Here is a 23,222-nt window from a genome sequence, read left to right as displayed (position 1 = left end):
GCCAGTGACATATTACAACCCATGCCTAACAAGAACTGAGCCAGAAGTCTGCAACACAATAAAGTCACATCAGTATGAATAATTGACCTGATATAAGAATATGTTGAAAATTGCAGAAGACAAATTGGACTCTGTATTCCTGTGATTTTGGTTTGGGTTTTTTTTTTTTTTTCTTTTTTTCTTTGTCATGCAATTGTTACATTGGTACGTCTAGTCACTTACTCTGTATATGGCATTTGTATGTTAGCTGTTCCCAAAGATAGTATGAAGGTTATTACGCAAATAGCCACAAGGCCTCTATGTTAAATATAGTGAAATCCTTTTAGACAAATTTAAAACAAACTGAGAGCGACTATGGACTTTTTTTTTTCCTAAAGGTCAGTATAATATATGCACCTGGACTACTGAAAGTCACTGTAAAAACTGCTGTATTGAAAATGGGAGTCTAATGTCAGTCAGTGGCTAGGACACAAATAAAATCTGTGCAAAATATTACAGTATTAATATTGTCTGTGATACAAATATTTTTCTCAATTATTGCTGGTTTGGTGTCTGGTAACTCCATTTATAAATGGAGTTTTTTATATCAATAAATATTACTATTGAGTAATTTTAATATCTTAATAAAAGAAGAAAAAATATATTAAGCATTGAAAACTTCTAGTACTGAATAATCTATTCACCTTAACTGCTTCTCTTAACCTTTTTGTTTTATATGCAGTGTATTTTATAAAGGAACATTGTTGGTTGGCAGTCTTCTAAGGGCATCAAAGATAACAACATTGGGTTGCTAGTCCTGTTCAATTCCTGATCCCTTTAAGACAAAAGCAAAACTAACAGAAAAGCAACAAGAAGAAGAAAAATGAAGAAATACAAGTTTTCCCTCCAAAAATAAACTAAACTCAATTAAGCAACTTGGAACGTCATGAACAGCTGAATGTCAAGCAAATTTATCAACTTTTTTGAGACTAGGGTAACTTCCACCTGAGCTCAGATACCTCGCTGTTTTTTGGATCTTACATTGCCTAGAAACTCAGAATAAATACATAAAGTCATAAAATTAGGATCTACCATGAACAGCTAGCTGTCTTTAACTCTCCCTTGTCAGCCAAAAATTGCAAAGAGTTTTTTGTTTCTTATTTAAAGTGCTTATTTTCTGGTGTTCTTTCTGTATTTGTTGCAATTCCAAAGCATGTCATACGCTCAAAACGTAAGGAAGGACAGAGATTACAAACAGTTCCTGAGTTCCATGGTTGCTGTACTCTCTCTTACAGGAACCTCTCAAGAAAGCTGTCTCTCACAGAAACTCACTTATCATGAATAGCCATAATGCAGCTTAAGGACAGGTGCTGAAATAAGGCTTCCATCTGCTCCAACCTGAGCACAGGTCACTGAATATGCTGAAGAAAGGAATGACACCTTCAACTTGAACTAAGTAATGGAAGCCCAATATAGTGATAGGACAAGGGGTAATGGGTTAAAACTTAAACAGGGGAAGTTTAGATTGTATATAAGGAAGAAGTTCTTTCCTGTAAGGGTGGTGAGGCACTGAAATGCGTTGCCCAAGGAAGCTGTGAATGCTCCATCCCTGGCGGTGTTCGAGGCCAGGTTGGACAGAGCCTTGGGTGACATGGTTTAGTGTGAGGTGGGCAGGGGGGTGGAACTTGATGATCCTAAGGTCCTTTCCAACCCTAACTATTCTATGATTTTATAGACAATAAAAAAAGATACTTAAGATACATTTCCTGTCAGTCCCCTCAGTCTGTAGCAAAAGAAGGGGGGGGTTTCCCTGTGTGATCAAGCTAGACCACTGTGTGGAAGAAAATAAAATTCAAAACCCCAAACACACACACACACACACACACACACAAGAAAAAAAAAAGAGAGAGAGGAAAGTAGAGTCAGTAAATGAGAAGAAAGAACAACTGCACCTCATTAAATTTAACAGAGAACATTTTGGCAATTAGAATTATTTCATTATCTTTCTAGGATCTCTCCATACCAATTCCTGACTTTTTTTCAAAGATTTTAAAATCACTTGCTGTCTATTTGAGGCACTGTATCTTTTACAAATTAGTATTTCTACACTTGAGGTAACTTCTACACATGGTTTTAAGTAACTGAACTGACTTAAGAGATAGGACTGTGTACAACAGACTAGTACAGCTTAGTTAGCTATTGCACATTACTAGACACCAGTATTAACAAACTCAGCAAGACTGGCACATCTTCCTGAAGAATGAAACGAATAAGTGGTAGGATTTAGAGCTTTTAAACACCAAGCCTTTCCTTTGTGGAATTCCTTCAACGACGAAGTTATCATCATCATCAGGCTACCGAGATGCAGACTAATCATAATTTGAAACAGCATGGTTTCAAAAACTAGCTACTCAGTCAAAAAAACTAGCTGCTCCACACTCCTTCCCTGCTCAGAAGTATCTGACAGCAAGATGTATAAATGGACACAGGCATATACATTTTTTTTTCCTCAAGACTCCCTGGGCCTAAAGATGTCACACAGGTATTGTATTTTTGCTGAGGGTAAATAGGACTTCTACTTAGAGACTGAACACTTTCCCTCTCCACAACTGCTAAATCCACATTAACATTTTAAAAAGCCATACCAATAGATTAAGCATTACTTTTAGTTAAGTTCAAAGAGAAGAAAGAGTACAGCTTTGCCTGCTCTACCTGATTTCACTATGGCAACAGCACAAAAACGGTAAATTCAGGAGATTAAGAGAGCTATAATTCCAGCTGAAGCAGCAAAAATAAGAATAAAAAAAGTAACTTTTAATTTCTTGATTACATACAGGCACTTCTGAACCATTATTTAATTAAAAGAAAAAAACCCAAACAAGTCAGACCACACAAAAAATTATAGCAATGGTATAGAACAGTATATAACAGCTTCTATTTGCTTAAGCAATATTTCCACTTTAATGTACTTATTTGCTCCCATTTGCTTAACATTGCCAATATTTAGTATGGTGCAAATTTATGGAAATCTGACTTTAAAGAGCTTTGTGGTACTGAGTGATTTTTTAATTCTTTTATATGCTTATACTGAAGTGACTTGATGAGATTCTGGAATAAATGAAATGTAACTGAGTAGCACGTAACGATGTCTTGTGACACGCTGAGAGGATAGCAACATGTCATTGCTGTGGGTAAAAATCTGACTGCTTTTACATTGGTTTACCTCTCAGAAAAAGACTGTTCCATGATTACAAAAGCTACAGATAAAACCCAATAGATTTGTAAACTTGTTCCATGGACATGTAAGGACAATTGTGCATTTGCACAGTACCTTGCTTATATACTGCAAGAAGTGGGAGATTGTCTAATATTTATGCTAGAGGAAATCAAACTGTGTTTCACTTTTTAGAAAGCAAAACAAACCCAAACCAGATACTATATTTGGATTGCTACTGTGTAAACACATAATAAACAAACTTAATAGAAGAGCAGATGTGGTGACAGAAAAGGAAAACTTTTAACTTGTTGATATCACTGTCTGGCAGCCATAACCAATCTTATAACATTTGTTGTCTTAAATAGTAAAGATAAAGAAACTAGAGCAAACTTTTTTTTTTTTTTCTATGTCCATGTTAAAGTTATCTACTTTTTTACCGCAGAGAACTGTTCTGACTTTCGTACATGATCTGCAACTTAACTGTAGCAAGACCCAAATATTGCTACAGTTCCTTTCAAACCTACACATAGATACATAGCCTGCAATAAAGAAATCATATTTCTCTTTGCTTTCCCAGAGGAAGGAAAAATCAATCTGAATAACAGCTGATCGGTAAAGGGATGTGAAGTGATGCAGCTAAGGAAAGTGCAAAATGACCTATGAAGCCCTGGGAGACAGATTTTCAGTAAAAGTCTAGAAATACTGTATTCCCTTAAAGACTTGCTTAGCCCTCATCTGCAAACTGTAGATAGGTCATTCAAGACAGACGTGTAAAGCCAGATACGGAGCAAGGCTACTGCACTGTCCAGGAAAACCTAAGAGCTGCTCACAGGAAAGACTGGGTGAGTTTGGCCTTTACAGCCTAGGAGAACAAAGGTGGTGAAGGGGTGTAACTGTTCTCCACAAACACATCAGGGAGACCAATGCTCTGGGTCTAGCGAAAACTTTCAGTGAGGGCAGTGGGACCAAAACACTAAACGATTTAAAAATCCCACCTAGTAAGTTTAATGTGTTTATCATTGTGTTTATGATGGGTACTAGACACAGTGACAAAATCTTACATTTTTACTTTTCTATTATATTTTTCTATCTTAGAAATGTAGAATAGAAATGTATTTTTTGTTTATAGAAAATACATTTCTAAATGCAGTACATGAAACTAATAAAAAATATGCTCTCAAGCAATTTCAAATTATATCACCACTTCTAACAAAATTAAATACAGACCCAAATGTTTTTTCCTTATCTGAGGAACAAAGACAAATGCCTATATAAGATGTTATATATTTATAAAATGAGATACCAGAAAGTTATTCAGAATGCAGGAAGATAAAGAGTTTTAAAACAGGTGAGATGCAAAGCAATCTCCTTTTCAAATGAGCAGTATGAATTTGAACCATTGTTTATCTGCCCACAGACACAGCTCAACAATTTAGTTTTCATAAATAATAATGGACTGTCTGATTTTTATCAAAGCTAACATCTTCAAATTGCAAAGGTTCTCTTGTCATGGAAAAGAAATACATGAAGACAAGGAAACTTTTCTAATTGAAGAAGTATATACAACTTTTCTAATTTGTCTTGTTTTTATAACACATACGCATAACCTCAAGCTCCTTCTGGTTCAGTGTTACCCAGGTTACTCTTGCATAATCCTCAAGCCTAGAGCAAGTTCAGCAATCGAAGGTATACTGAAAGAAACATAACCTCCAAACCTCAGAAACCTGAGTAATAGCTCCGTCACTAGTTGCCTGTTCCAGTTTTCAATGAAAAAAGATTACCTGAAAGCAATACCCATGCCAGCCACACACTCCATTGTTGTTTTGTTGTCCCCCCAACCCCATAACCCTTCCCCTTAAAATTAATTTTTAGATTCCTTCTAAGGTTGTAGTTGTAGTGTACATAGCTCATAAAAGGTTCCGGGGATCATCTGACCACCTTGTCACTCCTGACTGACTTGCAGAAGTGGACTCAAAGTGGATATCGCAGTTCATAAAGCACAGAACAATTCTAACAGTAAGTGAACACATAAAATTCTCAGCGGGGAATTTTTACCCGTAAAATAACTTCCTGGCAGAGATAAGTGTGACAGGTGCCTACTCATGGAGGATAACGCAATGCCTGCCACCTCCAACAGACTTGCTCACAGCAGAAATGGCTGAACAGTTTTGGTTAGTTTTTTGTTTTTTTTTTCTTACAAATAGAGCTTAACTTTACAGTAAAATTGAACAAAGCAATAGCAACTGAATCAAATGTGACAGCAAAACCCCATTTTATGCACACACTTTATTGCAGTTCTTAACTCTGTTTGTATAGCTAGTGAATTTATGCTCCAGAATGGCTACAACTGTATTACACACACAGAGTGGTAATTCACCAACTGAATGAATAAAAAAAGAGGATGACGATTGGGGGGGGGGGGGGAGGGGAAGTGTACACTCAACTACTCTGTCTTTCCTGTCCAGTCACAGAATGAAAATATTTACTGTATGGGTGAGCCATAAAGTGTCGAAAGTGTGAAGAAAGAACAACCTCTATTTCTACATATTGTTTCTAACAAGAATCTTTTTCATATAACACATGATTTTGGGATACTTAAAAAATGAGAGGCAGGAGAGATGAAAAAAGTTTACTAAATCCACTGTCACCATGGATTTAGTCTTTGTGAAGACAAAATATAGAAAACGATGTGAAACAGAAGTGTGGGGTGAAACACCTGGACAAAAATAAAAACTCCCAAAAGCTTTATGTTCGAAAAGCAGGAAGTTAAGTCAACCTCTTCATTCAGCATTAACTGGCACCTGCCAAGAAACTTGTAATGAAAGCTGATGATACTAAATGATGGCATTTAAATGGTCTCCCAATTTCAGAAATATAAATTGTCAAAGATAAGCTATATGACACACAAGTAACCACCTTTTTTGGCCTCATATACTGGACTAAGTGAAATATTACCTATTCTCAGCATTTTTTCCATGAAACAAAAGAAAAAAAAATTCAACGATTTTAGTGTATTACCAGATAGAATCATAGAATAGTTAGTGTTGGAAAGGACCTAGAGATCATCAAGTTCCAACTCCCCTGCCATGGGCAGGGACACCTCGCTCTAAACCATATCACCCAAGGCCTCATCCAACCTGGCCTTGAAATAGATAGGTGGATTTACATGTGAAGCTCTTAATTTTTACAATAAATATTACAGGTTTTTTACATTGAATTGAATTTATTTACTTATTTAATTAATATAATTTTATTTAATTTAAATTCCAATGTTTCCAGATGAATCTGAAAAACTAATTATCATGTTGGACTTACAGTTTTACATATTTTGACCATTCTAGATGCATGAGGTTCTAATAAATAATTTTAAGAGACTATCAGAAAGGTAATCTTGACAGGTCAGCTTTTTCGATGACTAAACCCATACTCCACGAAGAGTAAAATTAAATGCCAATTTTAAAAATAGTAATTGAAAGGTAAACATTCTAGCGTGAGGTGTCCCTGCAACCATGGGACTGGAACTAACTGATCTTAAAGTCCTTTCCAACCCTAGCCATTCTATGATTCTATATTTTTTTATCTTGCCCGTAGACTAATTATTACAATGCTACCTTTAGTCTAAGTGAAGGGTAAATATTTGGCTTTCAAGAACGGTCTTATGGGAAATGTACATTATGTTTATTGTTATTCAATGATGAAATGTCAACTGACTAAAATATTTCTATAATAAATTATTCCATTCAATAAAGGCATCAATAGTTTGCCTAGTTTTAAAATACAATTTCACTATAACGCATTGAAAGAAATAGCACTAATGTAAAAGCCCTGCCATGTGCATTAGTCCATATTAAACCACAGCCCCTAACAAGTGGCTTTCGTGTATTGTTAAAGGTCTGACAAACGTACAGCCACAAAGAAATTCAGAGATCAGGCTAAAAATCTTTACTCACCACTTTGTGCCTAGATATAATTCACTGACTGTATGAAGGACAGGCCAATAATTCTGAATTCCCTGTCTTTGTAGGTTTAACATAAAACTATTACAATAGTCAGCATCTTAAAAGAATAGTGCCTAATGTTAGGGATGTTGTGCATACACACACATATATTACACAGACCTGTTTATATACGTGGTCTTTTTTTTCAAAATGTGGGGGCAAAATGATTTTTATTACCTCACTAAAACACAAATAAAGAAATATTGACCATTCAATCAGGAGTTGCATCTATTGGACTGTATGATAGGGACCTTCCAAATACAATTGAAGAAAATGTATCTCATAAATAATGCTCTGCCCATTAAGTCACAGACAGTCATCTTATAGTTCACAGGATGCAATATGAAAAAGCAAGGTGGTCAGCATCATGATGTGGATTTTTTTTGCAATAGTTCAAAATGAATAAAAAATAGTAATGATCAAAAAAATTACTCTCTTCTTGAGATATAATCTTGTTCACTACTTCTAATTTTTTTCCTTTATTTTGAAGCATTCTATCTCATTCATGATTCCCTTACATGAATGGAAGGTAAACAGACTCACTGAAATCTCACATGACACTAAAGCATCTCACAGCCGTGTATTTTAATTTCTGGCATACATTATGATCCGTACTTAATGGATCCTCTGTTCTTATGCCATTTTGATTATATCAGCATGTATTTTAGTCATTGATCACCAACTCCATTTGTCTTTTATATCACAATTTGACATCAATACAAGAAACAGGATGAGATGCAAACAAAATGATACAGAATTACAAAATAATAGTTGAACATGAATTATGTTTGCAATGCATGGCTTGTCAGTACCAGATTCAAGAGTAATGAACGCTTCCTTGTATTGCAGTCACAGAAATTCAGTAAAAGCAAGAAAAAAGCTGCTTTCAGAGTTAAAAATAAAATAAAAATAAAATGCCATTGCCAGTTTCTAATAACTTCTAAGTCTTTCTTATTAAGAAGTCAAGGATGCACATGAGATGCCTCTTTAGTTACTGTTATCCGTGGCTCTTTAGTAAACAGTTCTTCTAATAAAACCCTGCTGTAACTAGCATGCTTTCAGAATTCAGCTTGGCCCCAGCAAGTTACTTTTCCAGTTGCTATTTCCAACTGTACAGACACCAGAGAAGCAGTGAAGAATGCACTGTATCACTATTTGGCTGTGCAAAATCTGGACACTCAACCTTTAACACTCAGTTTGACATCAGACTAACAATTAGGAGTTCTAATGCAGAAGTTACTACTTTTAACAATACTAAAATTCAGTAATTTTTGATCAAAATTAAACACTTGAAATTTTTGACAAAGAAATTTTTAATTTTAGTTTGTGGAAATGTAATTCAGCATTAAATGGCATTTCCTCCCCTCTTTTAGTATGCTGGAATATGATTAGATTTCCTCAACTCTAATGATGTACTATGAAAAAAGGGTATGGATGAGATATGATCCTTCAGAGCCACAACAGCCATCCACATTAAATACTGTGCACTGCAGGACTGCAGTTGTTGCTTTATCAAAAACTACAGAAAAGCAAACATTTCAAGTTTATTCAAATAACTTACATGGTCTCGGCTGAACTGAAGCAGACATTATACTTTGCAGCAGAAATGCTGAAACGTATGAAAACTTTGTTCTCTATCCAAAACTGCCCCCAATAGCCAACAAAACACAGATTTTCTGAAGTGACAATGACTATCTTTAAATAAAGGAAAGAAGACTACTGCAAGAAATCAAAGAAACAGGCCATTGGAGTGCTTTGGCATAAATGGCATAAAATGGCATAAATTAATTTATCACCAGTGCAGTCTGATGAAGCTTTTCAGATTTTTAGTATTTGCTTATCTTTGTTAATACACTCAGGCATGCATGTATCTTCTGAGAGGTCTGCTTTAATGGCTGAGCCAAAAGGAAGTGTTAAAAGACACCAAAAAATTATTATAAGTAGTAGCTTGTTTTCCGTGAACAATGCTATCCACTTGCAGACCTCCAGAAATGCAAAGCTGATCTCTATATTAAAAAAGAAAAAAATATTCCAAAAAGTACAAAAGAGGCAAATGAAAAAAACTGAAAAGTTCACCCCCAAACTGGAGGTAAGCTTTGTAAGAAATGAAACACAACCAGACAACTTGATCTCAGTATTTATATTGCATTTCATGGTCCTGTCTTTTAACTTCAAGTTGTTTATAAATTATATCTGAAAAGATTTCTGGGGAATAAGCTCAGAGAAAGAGCTAACCTGATGATTTATATATTGCAGTAGTAAAAAGCAGCACAGTTATATATAAGTTTACGTATACAAGAATATGTATGCATATATAGGTGAGACAGAGTATGCTCATGATGGGATGTTCTATGCTAAATTAATCGGCTAAATTTTGTTTTTCCTCATGACAAGGCAGATGTAGTGAGATTTCAGTAACTTTACAACCAACTCTGTGTACCACCCCTGCTTTCTAATCCATGAATTTTGCCTTCTGGACAATCTGTGTTAAAAGAAAAAAGTTTCTGTGGTCTCCTTCCCCCATCCACCCACCCTTTAGGTATAAATTTATTAAACTGATTAAGGAAAAGTACATGATATACAGGAATAATCTGCCCTTTCCAGATGGAAATGTGATTGCTTTTAATTATAGTTTCATGGCATTTACCTGAATTCTAAGAGGACGCATTCTTTCTTTTTAGAGTTAGTTTCATCAGTACTTCAATACAATGCATAAAAGGAATGTAAAATATTTGTTTTGGGGTATTTTTTATTTTTTGTTTTGAAAACCAAGCAGATTGTACAATTTATTTTCAGTGTAGGAGTTTATTCCATATGTGCAAAATCAACATGAATATTGTAACAACTTTTATGACAGGACAAACTGAATTTATCAAGACACAGCTGAGTAAAGAGAAAATTGCATATTTTCTGAATGACTGACTTTTAAGAATAAAAAAATGTGGAAAGCACTGTTAAAATAGATATTTTTATAATACATTTACATCTTGGCAAAACCCCAACCACTCTTTACTTTTCACACACTGACTGAAGTTCATTGAAAAATAGTTTTTTGCTTTCACTGATCAGTTTGGGAAACTAGTTTGGAACTTTATCACTTTCATGGCCAAAACTCTTTAATTTGTCAGTCTGATTTTATGAATGGAGACATTACTTGTGTGCTATTACAATCCTTAAGTTTAAATAGCTTTCTCCTAGCTGTGTAACCTCTGAGGTACCTAGAGAAAACAGATGTGTTGGCTCATATTTAGCCCTCTTACTCCTAGATATATAAAGACAAAACAGACATGATGTACTGCAGATTGCACCTTTTTTTTCTCTACTGAAAGTGACAGAGCACCTAAAGTGCTTAAATCCAAGGATAACATTTTAGTTACTTTAAGGAGGGAAGTATAAGACTGTTTAGTATCTTCCAAATCCTATGCATTTAACCAAGCCAGTAAAAATTCACTCTAATAGAAGTCTGGCTTGAGACTTGATATATATATTTACCTCATTTGGCAGGATAGATTAGTAGACAATCTAAGCTGTTGAAATATGAAATGTTCTCCATACCTCTGAAAGTTTCAGCCTTATCATGTTGGTTGTCCTCAAATACTGAAGTATACAAAGACAATCAAACTCCACTCATGCATTAGCACATGGATGTTGTAGAAACATCTAAAGTATTCACCTGAAATTAAGTGTATGCCCATGGTCCTGCCTACTATAAATAAAAGAAAGTTGGTGTTCATAGAAAGAGAATGCAACCTCAAAAATAATGTTGATATACTGTAGAGTGGTAAATACTGTATTTACTGTTATGGTTTGTGTGGTTTCTGTGAATGGGAAGCTATATAAACCTTACAACAACTTACCACCTTTAAAACACTTAAAAAAATTAACCGATGCCAAGGGGAAGTGCTGAGAAGTAGGCAAGAGTCACTTTATTGTATCAATAAATTCAACCAAATTGTGTTGTTTTTTTTTAAAATAAGTATAATACAATAAAAACACTGTAAATTTATTTCCCTACTATGTGATAAAATATTAGCTTATAGAAGCTGATTACTACTGCAATGTTTTTTTACCATTACACTTTGTGTTTTAGATAGCAACAGTGACAACAATGAAGTGCTACCATTTTACGTTAGCTATAGCATATGCCCATGGTTTTTAAACCCAGCTTTCATCATATTGAGCTTGTTTTTCATAGAACAAGGTTATTAATTTCCAGGATCTGGGCAGTTTCAAATGGCTTCAATTTATTTAGGGAGTGGTATATTAATTTCCACCAACCACAATTTGACTAAAGCTAAACACGTCTGTTTTTCATTTTACTTGCTAACAATAAAATAACCACTTTCAAATATAATAAGTGATATTCAAATTGACTTTGTTATCTGCAGTGATAATGATGTAAGTGCTAAGTCTAACCATTTTCTAAAGAGCATATAATTAAATTTTAGGAAAAAATGTTTTTAGGAAACAGTGGTTTTTTTTGAACAACATAACTGATACAAAATAGGGCCTTGAAGTCATCTGGCTATATCAAAGGGTTAATTTAACCAGGAAAATAAATTGTTTACGTATGGCTAACATGAGACATGAGACTCAGTAATAAAAAATGCAAGTCCCTCTTCTGCTTTTCTTTTCTAGATTAATGAAACTTTCATGTTTGGTATTAAGTTGTGTCTTGATTTGTTCAGTTACTGCTGTCAGGCTACCCTTCCACCCCCAGATGTTGGAATCCTGCTCCAAGATCACTATTTTTACTAGAGGGACCATAAGAGAAACATTTTGCTTACAAAGGTATGGATATGGCAGTCTGCCATGGAACACCCAGACTTCAGTTAGGACATAGAGCTGAAACGCACAGTCTAAAGTCAGGTGAAAACCAGACTGAAAATAATTCTGCTTCCCAAAACTGGTTTTAAAAATTCAGAAGCACATAAACAGGAATTTCTCCCCACCTTTCCCGCCCCCACCGAAAACATTAGTGTCCTCTATCCTGTTTACAAACTTGGATTTGAAAATATAAACCATACAGTAAAATTTCTATTTTGCTTTCACACATTTCATCTTTACTGACATCACATTAACATAGGACGAGCTAATGTTGTTAGTAATGAGAAAGAAGACCTACTTCCCAAACCAACCTTTTATTGAATTGGGCTTCCCTCCCTTTGTGGAAATTCCCATTCCAGATATTGAGATGGTAATGAGAGACACTTATTGCTTACATTGGAGTTTTTAATTCTTCCTTTTAAGTAGAAGCTTGCAGATATTAATCTAGACCACTGAGAGTCCTCTTCATTGATGACAAGGCATTTTCACTAGGTGATACAGAAATGTGGTCACACACCCTATGTGCTGTTCATGTCCTTCATACCTAAGGAAATCTCTATCTTAACTGACCTGTGCTATAAAAAGCAACACACATGGAGTCAAAGGACAGTAATAGGTGCTGTGTCCCCAGCTGCTCATGGTAAAAATAACTGGCTGTCAGGATTTACAACACAAAACTAAACCACAGTGGACCAAAGTTAGTTAATGCTACTACTTAGTAAACATTCCCATTTTTTTATTTGTGACTTATAGAATCATAGAATAGTTAGGGTTGGAAAAGACCTTAAGATCATCAAGTTCCAACCCCCCTGCCATGGGCAGGGACACTTCACACTAAACCATGTCACCCAAGGCCTCGTCCAACCTGGCCGTGAACACTGCCAGGGATGGAGCATTCACAGCTTCCCTGGGCAACCCATTCCAGTGCCTCACCACCCTTACAGGAAAGAATTTCCTCCTTATATCCAATCTGAACTTCCCCTGTTTAAGTTTTAACCCATTACTCCTTGTCCTATCACTACAGTCCCTAATGAAGAGGCCCTCCCCAGCATCCCTATAGGCCCCCTTCAGATACTGGAAGGCTGCTATCAGGTCTCCACGCAGACTTCTCTTCTCCAGGCTGAACAGCCCCAACTTTCTCAGCCGATCTTCATACAGGAGGTGCTCCAGTCCCCTGATCATTCTCGTGGCCCTCCTCTGGACTTGTTCCAACAGTTCCATGTCCTTTTTATGTTGAGGACACCAGAACTGCACACAATACTCCAGGTGAGGTCTCACAAGAGCAGAGTAAAGGGGCAGGATCACCTCCTTCGACCTGCTGGTAACACTCCTTTTGAATTACTGCTTTTATTTTGCCCTGTTGATATTATACTGTTTGTAGATAATATACTTGGCAATACTCACAATGCAGTTTCAGTTTTCTTTATATCTAGTTTGTTGATACCAGTGTTATGTCACGGTTTGCCACCACTGGCACTTGTTTCAGCCACTCCTGGGCCCTGGAAGACCCCAATTCAGAACTGCAGTGACTACAATCCCCAGATACCTGAGGCTCACCTCAGTATGGTATTGAGATCTCAGTGCTTCCTATATCAAAATTGTACAATTCTGCATTTGCTGGTTCTTTGGTACCTGCTTGCTGTTTTCTCACAGTCTGTAAGTTCAGGGTTATTTTAGGTCTCTGGCGACAGTATTTTTTAAAGTCTTTTACCATGCCCACACATGTAACTAGCAGCCTTCCAGTATCTGAAGGGGAACTATAGGGATGCTAGGGAGGGACTTGCATCTGGAATATTGTGTCCAGTTCTGGGCCCTTCAGTTCAAGAAAGACAGGGAATTGCTTGAAAGAGTCTAGCGCAGAGCCACAAAGATGATTAAGGGAGTGGAACATCTCCCTTATGAGGAGAGGCTGAGGGAGCTGGGTCTCTTTAGCTTGGAGAAGACTGAGAGGTGACCTCATCAATGTTTACAAATATGTAAAGGGTGAGTGTCAGGATGATGGAGCTGGGTTTTTTTCAATGATGTCCAGTGACAGGACAAGGGGCAATGGGTGCAAACTGGAGCATAGGAGGTTCCATGTGAACACCAGGAGAAACTTTATTGTGAGTTGTGGAGTCTCCTACGTTGAAGATAGATGATCTTTTGAGGTCCCTTCCAACTCTTGGGATTCTGTGACTAGGGACTGTAGCGATAGGACAAGGGGTAACGGGTTAAAACTTAAACAGGGGAAGTTTAGATCGGTTATAAGGAGGAAATTCTTTCCTGTTAGGCTGGTGAGGCACTGGAATGGGTTGCCCAGGGAGGTTGTGAATGCTCCATCCATGGCAGTGCTCAAGACCGGGTTGGACGAGGCCTTGGGTGTTACGGTTTAGTGTAAGGTCCCTGCACATGGCAGGGGGGTTGGAACTTGATGATCTTAAGGTCCTTTCCAACCCTAACTATTCTATGATTCTATGAAAACATATCTCTTATAGGTCCCAAATTCCAATAGGGATTTAAAACCTTGAATTCAGCCTGCTGGATGTGGAATCATGGGCAACTTTGCTCCCTATAGAGATATGAATTAGTTTTCAAAACCCAGGTGATTACGGTCCATATTCAGAATGAGTTACAAGTAACTAGGCAAATCCAAAGTAGTAAGTTACAGCATCTTTTGTAAGGAAAAAGCCAATTGTAAATATTTCTCTGTTAATGGTTTAGGATAAAAACCAGATAGCACTTAAGCGAGCTATAAATTAAATCTTGAATTCTAGGTTAATGGAACAAATACAATAGAAATATTTAGAATAAATTGTTCCAGAGCAAAATTTCTCAATCTTTGCCTTCAAAAAAAAGCACAGTTATAAACACCACACTTTGAATTATAAAGCATTTAAAGCCTGCTAGTCAGCTAAATGGGAGAAAAAGCCTGCACTAAAGCTTTAAGCGACACTTTGGGACAATAACATCCTCATTAAAAAATAAGGATACATCAAAACTCTGCAGTTAAAAGGTTAAGTGTTAGTCTGTGTGTAGTTGATAAATGTTGAGCTAATCTAATCAGTGGTTGTAAGAGGCAATGCCATCAGCTAGCTGCCCTGACCTGTGCTTCTAGTTTTCACAAAAGTAAGATTTAAGAAAGATGTCAACTTAAGGCCTCTGACCTAGCAAGGACCTTGTTCGTGCCAGCCTGGTGTTCTGCTAAACAGGCTGAGAACTTTCAGCTCAAATCAGTAACATGTGCACTTCACTAATACAACACATGGCTTGGAAATTAAAACGCAATGTGATCGAGTGCTTTAGGATATTTTAACAGTTAAGAATGCAGCTTGGGGGGAGGAAGCTTGTTTCTGTGTTTTGCTTTGGGAAGGGGAAAAAGGACAAATTCAATTGTACTGCTTTTCTTCAAAAAAGTGGGGAAACAAAAATTCAGTTAATTAGTTCATGGATGACTGACCTAGGGGAAATGAGGAGGTTGTATGTTTCTTTATGACATGTGTCACTTATTAGATAAGTAGGTTTTACTACTTCCAATTGAGCTAAATTAAAACTAATTAGAAGGTAGTTAAATTACAATCTAAATACAATAAAAGGCAGTAAAAATAGCAAATGGCATTTTGCTCATCAATAATATTCCTAAATGCAGTTGATTATTTTCAATAGTTTCTGTATTGACTATTTCAAATTATTAGAGTAACAAGCTTTGCCAGCTGCCAGAATGAAGTTTAACTCCACATAGATTAACTAGCACAGACTTTTCCCATATGCCATCAGTTAACCAGAAAATTTATTTCATGCCATGTTTTACTGGTACTAATGTGATTCCAGACATTACATATGAATCTGGACTTTAGAAATCAAATTCCATCCACCCTTTCTGATAATTATGGAATGATCAAGGCTAAAACTGACAAAGAGACCTAGTGATCTAGTTATGAATTACTACCAATATCTTGGGTAGTGTTAAGATTTTACATTCGATAATAAAATGATGATGCTTGTAATACCTATGCAGATTTTCACTTATTATGGGTGATGATTACATACCGCTGTTTTACAGCTATGCACTAACAATAAATGTATCTACATATATATATTCATATATTTCTTCCATCTCAAGTAACTTTAAAATAATTAGGTAACTGGTTTTTGGCATACATATGCTTCTCCTTTGCACATCCAGTTTTTTTCCTACTTGAGTAGGAAATAAACTTCTGAACTTGGATGAGCCAAAGACAACAATGCTACATTAAAGAAACTCAAAGGAGGAAATAGGGAAGTTAAACTACCTTCCACTAAAAAAGACTGTACCTCTTTTTTGGTAGTCTAGAATGGAACATGATAGCTTAATTTCCATCTCCTACTGGATGTCCAGAGAGAAGAAACGACTTCTGCTGTTTTTTTCCTTCTATTTGGAAGATGCTTCTCCTAATTTTAGAGTGCAAGTGTATATTAAATTCCCAGTCAACCTATTTCCTTAGTTTTCAGAGAAAGGAAAGAACATGCTGAGAAAGCAAATGGAAGTTATTATACTTACTGGAATAGATGGCTGAGAGGATATTAAGACTACATATTGGGCAAATACAGTTCACATTATTTGGATTTCTTTTGCAATTAAAATTGTTAGTGAAAACATACAAAAGCATTGGTTATAGGCAGTTTAATCATATGTAAATATATCTACTTCTATGTATAAAGCTACTTACATTTCAACCTACATATTTATGCCAGATTTTTCATCACTTATTTATACCTGCTAATGACACAGGCAGTGACTGCTTCCTTGTAATAAAGTAAGTAAATACATTGCAGGAATGTAGAACGGGCACTTAGCATTGCACAGTACAAAAGGTCTTAAACATTTTTCTGTGTAAGGGAGCTCTGCATTTAAGAATTGAACATGGTATTGTACTTCTGCAAAAACATTTCCTTCCACGATTTAATAAAGGAATAGCACATAGCAGGACATTTTCCTAATGGCTGTGAACTTAAAAAATCTGATTTAGCAGCCATATGAACTATAATCTGCTATTATTCACAATACCTTCATGAATTCAAAGTAATTTAGAGAGTATAGGTGAAAGGATTTTATATTTGTGGAAGACTTAATACTTAAGCTAACTCAGAATTATGACATACACATCCCCTAAACCTATGCAGCAGTATCTGCTTTATTAGAAACAGGACTGATATGCAAAGACCTGTTTGCAGTTTTGGTATAAATGATTCTGTTCTATATTTCTATTCCAGGGATACTCAATGCAGGAACTGAGACTGTCATTGGCTCTACTGGTTAGACTCTAGCTAGACTAAGAAAGGTATTAAAAAAAAACTGATTTATGCTATTCCTGCATATCTTTATATGAAAAATAAAAACCAAACCCCAAACAAACCTCAAAACTTAAAGCTCCGTTTAAATATTTTCTGCACTAGTTTTATGCCACCTTTCCAAATATACTAACTATAGACCTATGCACCATTATATAATGAAAATATTTATGAAAAGTCGTAAGTACATAGAAATACAGGAGCTTGGCAAGTACTCAAAGGTCTGGCAATGGAAAATAGCATCCGTTGTTTCAGCCAGATTAGGTGCAAAACTTTAACATATCTGTTTAATGTCTTTCAGAATTTATTCATCATTTTCCTTTTTATGTTTATATAAAAATCATTGAATTCAAATTGCTATTCAGTTTAGTCTAGATGCAACTTTTATAAGGAATGTCCTGTCATGATTCTTTTAAGCCTGTGATTTTTATAAATGTTTCATTAAATTAATCTACTGCATAAAGAAATACCCTCCTGATTCCTAAATCAGAACTGAAGTGTCCTCATTTTTTCCCAAATAGACGCTTCTTGCCACAACACATAACTTCTGTCAGTCCTGCAAAGCTCTAGCATCTTCTACAATAAATAAAATAGACATTTGCCTTGAAAGAAATAAAAAATGAATAAATCCTCTTCCTCCAAGACCAGTAACTAAATGTGATAAAAGCACTGAAAATACTTCCTAAATCAAACTTAGTAATGAAATCTCTTATTGAAGAAAAGATAGAAAAGGTGTTATGAGGGACAATTTTCAACAAGCAACATTGGAAGATCAAGGTGTACCCACTACATTGTGAAACAGTCTCCAAAACTCATGGTGCCAGTGAAATACTACCCTTTTAAGATACTTTTAAAGACAATTCAAAGGTATCTTTATTTTAAAGAAAGACATTTTCTTAAACACTGAACACTTATTTTGATTGTTTATTTTTAAGTAAGTTATTGTTTCTCAAGAAACAGGTCACAAAATGGAAAAGGATATAATAACAAATGATTTTATTTTTTTTTTTTACCCACTGAATAAATACAGCTTCCAAATAAAATAGTGAGCTATACCACAACATCCAGGATTCACACAGCATGCATTAAAAAGACTGTGGGCCATGCCTGCCTTTGCTTTGCCAGCTTTGAATTTGTCCATATTTTGCTATGAATTAATTACTTGTCTATAATTTTTACATTTGCTCTTTTCAAATAATGTATTTAGAAAATCAAATTTTTGTTTAAATTAAATATGTCAAGAAAGTAAAGGAATAAATGTAGCTGGAATTTCAACTATTTGGATGCCACTGTTGACCCCAGCAGGAGTCATACAGCTGGACTGCAGACAGTAGAGAGTGAAAATAGACTGAGAGTGAAATAGTAGAGAGTGAAATAGAAATATCGGCTTCTCATTTTGATCAAGGTCTGGATAACAACACTTAAGCACCAAAGCACATTAAAGCATATGGAGGTAGATAGGGAGTAAGAGGATAAAAAAAACCTCTTACCCTAAAAAGATCTCTTAGAAAGCTGAGATGAAGTAAGATGAACTAAGTCAGTGGAACTACTGAAGGCAGTTAATAGCAATGAAACTATGATATGCATAGAAACATAGAATAGCTGTATCCCACCTAATGCCAGCAAACCTGGTGCCATGTAGGGCATCCCATTATTGAAAAACCCCAAACTGTGGGAGTGACATCAGCCATGGAGCCATTTATTAATAGACACTTTAGCATATGTTGATGATTTCTTTAATTCTGCTGGAGAAATATCTTAGAAAAGAACTAGGTAGAATAGTTGGCAAACTTACATTAATATGCGCATGACAGGCAAACAGAATAAAGGAGATTCAGGTGTGGACGTACCATGCTAAAATAATCACCTCATGTCTGGAGTGTTTTTTTTTTGTTTTGGTGGGTTTGTTGTTGTTTTTTTTTGTTTGTTTGTTTTTTTGGTGGAGAGGGGAACTACACTTATAACCTTGGACTCAATGGCCCAACTTGTAGAATGAGAAGCTTCTTCAATTTAGCAGGATATTTCCTTGACAAAATCACTAGAAATGAAATATAGTTCTGAAACGTTCAGGTACTGGGAATCAAAGGCCAAGATCCTGGCTGTCCTAAATTAAGATTCCTTCAAATCTGAGTGATAAGACTCAAAGAGCAAGAGCATAACTCCCAAAAAAATTACAAGGAATGGATGGTGGTGGAGTAGCCGGATTCAAGTCAACAAAGCAGTCTTACTTTTTAAATATGGCACAGTAAGCTTCTAATCTAAGACCTTTAACCTAGAGAGAAAATTCTATGCTATACATTTAAATGAGAAGGGGGAAGAAAATGTTAATGTAACTAAATTTAGCAAGACGTGGTCAAGAAATATGTTGGTCGTGCAATGAGACAACTTGAAGCACTTATAAAGCTAGAATCCACACAGTTCTCAAACAAACAGTTGCTGCACTAGCTTTAAAATCTGCAAGAAACAGGACATTTGGCAAAATGAAGGAATAAGACTGTAAATAAAACATTAAAATGAATATATTCAATCCTATTTTCTAACAAAACAATCACTGCCAGAAAGACAAGTTGATACTTCTCACTAAATCTGTGCTCAATCCATAAACACTTTAAAAGAATTCAGGAGCTTGTGTCAGTAATTCAGAAAGCACAGTGCTGTACTGAAGTACACTTTAATCATACTTTGACTTTTTATCTCAATGAAAATAAATAGGTAAGAACCATTGATATAAAAAACCTCACTAACCTAACAGACTACTGAAGCCACAGATAAAAAGACCTACTACCGGTGGGACACTGAACTGGTATTTAATTCTAGGAGGTTTGAGTTTTGGTGTGGGTTGTTGTTTTTTTTTTTTTCTTGGTTTTTTTGGTGTTTTTTTTTTTTTTTAGAACATTATTTTCTGCTGAGCACTCAGAAAAATAATAAATCACAAATTCTCCTTATCACAAATTCTCCTTTTGTGTCATCAGTTAGTGTCTCAATAGATGTCAAAACTGTGGAACTGGAATACTTTTCAACAGCAAGCAGCATGAAATGAACCTTAAGAAATCTTGACTACGTACAGTAGGGTGAAAGGATAGAAACAGGGGCTTAGTTTTTACTAGTTTTTCCACAAGAAATAAAGTACTTTACTTACCCATAAAAAGGGTGTTGGCCAAAATCATAAAGAACATGTTAACACCGCTAGCTTGTAATGGATGCAATCACACTATTACTATCTAAATTTTTGTTTATTTTTCAACAGATTGGTGTCTGCAAATCATGCTGTCTTACACTGCCGTTCCTCTATAACCTTAACCATTACTCCTACTGTGTAAAGTGAAGCACAAATTTAAGGTGACAAGGCACCAGTTGGCTGATGTGAAGTATGCTACGAAAGCAGAAACCTCTGAAAGCTTCACAGCCATTATGAAATAACTGACCTATATGAAACTGCTACCATGGTTCACAAATTTATTGTCAGGTTCCAGCCTCTAGCTGTTCTCTGATTGTTCTAAATACTTGACAAACTGAAGCCTTTTCACTTTCCGTTGAAATTGCCTCATCTCCCTGTCAGAGCGCCATGGGGGACTCCATTACTTTTCTGACTTCTTTCCCCTACTGACAAGTCATTTAGCTGGCTTCTTGTTGTGAAGGCTGTCCATGTCAAATTAGCCAGGGCCCCTATTGTCCTTATTACCACTAGAAAAGCCATCATGAGTAATGCTACGGGGTCCCTCAGTTGTCATCATTTGTCAGAAAGAAAGGGAGTGTGGTTACATATAGCTGACAGGTAATTTCAGCGTCTACAATTACCCCAATTAGTCTTGTCATAAACAATTCGATAAATGCACACCAATACAAACAGATAAACACACCAAGGTTTCTCACTATTAATGTCATGTAATGGATAAATCAGGGATATAATGCTATCTTTTATTTATTTCTTTAAACTATCCTCAGCTGCAAGCTGGCAGTTGCTACCTGGTCAGCACAAATTGTACTATCTACTTTCATTAGCTCATCACCACAGAAGAATATGAAAGGCTGTGACAAAATTCATTTAGAGAGAGCACGAAAGAGCAGATTGCCTAAAGCAGGTGTTATAACAGAGATAAAACAAAGGTTTTCTTTTGTCAGTTCAGTGCTGCAATAAGCTTTAAAGGAGACTATTTTGTCTTTAAGAACAAACATAAAATATGAGAAAGACAGGAAGAGAAAGCAGTGAAATACATTCCTTCTGAAATTAAGAACTTGCTTCCCACCATATCCTGGTTCAGTCAGCAGGTAGGTCTTCTAACACTATACATATTAGAGCCTCATTTTCAGAGGGGGTCATAATATTAACCAAATTTTTCCACACATTTTTTTCTGAATTTTTTTTAATACATCTTCCGTACAGCTTCTCAAACATCTGATAATTATTCCACATAATCTACAACATAATCCCTGGTGTTCCTACACAACAATTATTTGAGAATGGATTCAGTAAGTCCAGCTCACTAGACAGTCTATAGTACTGTGCTAAAGTCTTTTGGAGCATAACTGCTCTCCTAAAATGTCAGGTAGACCTGTCATAAACACAACACTGAAAAAGGCAGCTTTAATAACATCCATATTAAGCGTTGAATTACGAATTGCTAAACTTATCCTTGTGATCCACCTAAATAAACATTGGAATCTTGACATCTCTAGAGTCCACAGCACCCTGGCTGTTTGCTGACCGCAGGCTTAAGTGATGGCTGGAAAACCGAACACAGACATGTTGTTGTAGGAAATTGCTTTTGGCAACTATTTGTTCAAACTCAAGATTTTTTTTTAAACCAACACTAAGAACCCACCAGAAAACAGGACAGGTCTCCCTAATGAGTAATCTATTTTAGCAGAGTCTTGTCTAGGCATGACAGTTTACTGAGAGGCTTGAAAAACTCGTAATTACCAGTGTTACAGGGCAATTAATGTATATTACACTGCACTACTCATGGCAGCAACTGTCATTTTCTCAATAAAAATGAGTACTCTTCAGCTAAAGGTGACATTAATTGGGACTTTAATGACTATGCAGAGGAGCTGAAGCCAAATATGAACAAAACAGCGATTCAATGAGCGACTTCAGAAACGAGAAAATTGTACTAAAATGAGATTAATTGCTGTTTAGAAAAAGGAAAGAACCTAAAAAGCTATTAAATTGCAGGGTTTGGGTGCCCGGGTGATGGTTGTGATGTTAATCTTGCATTCTCACAGCAGGCAAATATTCACTAAATTCAGAGCCTTTTGACAGCAGGAAAAATCATGTATGCTTAACTTCAATCCATCAAAAATATATTTCAGCTTTTATCAGTGTTCTAAATACTTCTGCAATTTCAAAAATTACTGCTCCATTCCTTGGCTGTCATCATGCAAATGCGAACACTGTCAATATTGCTATGAAAAATTCCCTGGCTTCAAAAGCCTACTTCGGTGATAAAGAAAGAAAAACGTGAAGATTAGAATTGTAAAACACACACTACTAATATAACAGAAAGCAACAATAAGAATTTAATGTTTAAGTTGTGGAAACTGCTAAAATAGAAAATGATGGGGTATTGTTTTAGTGTGTGTGGGAAAAAAAAATAATCAAAGAATTCCCCCACACTCATAAATTCTTTCAAAGCTTATAACTTTATAGATAATTACTCATTGCAAATAATTAGGACATAATTTTGCAGCTTGACTTCAGGTGATATAATTATTAAAACCACTCTGTATTTTCTAAAAGCCTTTATCCATGCTACTTAATTCTTTAAAGCAATTATATAATTGCTTTTCTCTATAGCCTTTTTAACTGTCATGATGACTGTATACATAAAACATTGCACTTAAACTCTGACATATAAGAGGGATAAACATAGCTCTGATTCACTTTGAAGTTG

The 23,222-nt window shown here is 35.7% G+C and overlaps 1 protein-coding gene and 2 long non-coding RNA genes across 12 annotated transcripts in view; 2 read left to right on the top strand and 1 right to left on the bottom strand.

Moving 5' to 3' along the window:
* Positions 1-1,448, top strand: part of LOC133219973 (uncharacterized) — a 61,640-nt gene extending 60,192 nt beyond the window's left edge. Inside the window, exon 3 of the long non-coding RNA XR_009727590.1 lies at positions 1,275-1,448. This is a non-coding gene — a long non-coding RNA (uncharacterized LOC133219973). The remainder of the gene's footprint in view (positions 1-1,274) is intronic.
* The window catches only part of CDIN1 (CDAN1 interacting nuclease 1), a 125,393-nt gene that overhangs the window by 10,880 nt on the left and 91,291 nt on the right, over positions 1-23,222 (bottom strand). The gene's annotated exons all lie outside the window — the stretch shown is intronic.
* LOC133219974 (uncharacterized) overlaps positions 11,898-23,222 on the top strand; it is a 63,529-nt gene continuing 52,204 nt past the window's right edge. The window contains exons 1-2 of one of the 2 annotated variants that reach the window (XR_009727594.1): positions 11,898-11,985; positions 13,455-13,587. This is a non-coding gene — a long non-coding RNA (uncharacterized LOC133219974). Of the gene's footprint in view, positions 11,986-13,370; positions 13,588-23,222 lie in introns of those variants that run through there. The other variant, XR_009727595.1, reaches the window with a different exon arrangement.

Source organism: Neopsephotus bourkii, unplaced genomic scaffold (assembly GCF_033783945.1).
Source record: "Neopsephotus bourkii isolate Nb327-2 ecotype Australia unplaced genomic scaffold, CSIRO-AGI_Nbou_v1 NB_1388, whole genome shotgun sequence".
In the NCBI taxonomy this organism is placed as follows: Eukaryota; Metazoa; Chordata; class Aves; order Psittaciformes; family Psittacidae; genus Neopsephotus; species Neopsephotus bourkii.
Note: the sequence above shows the minus strand (reverse complement) of the source record. Positions and strands in the feature narration are given on the sequence as shown.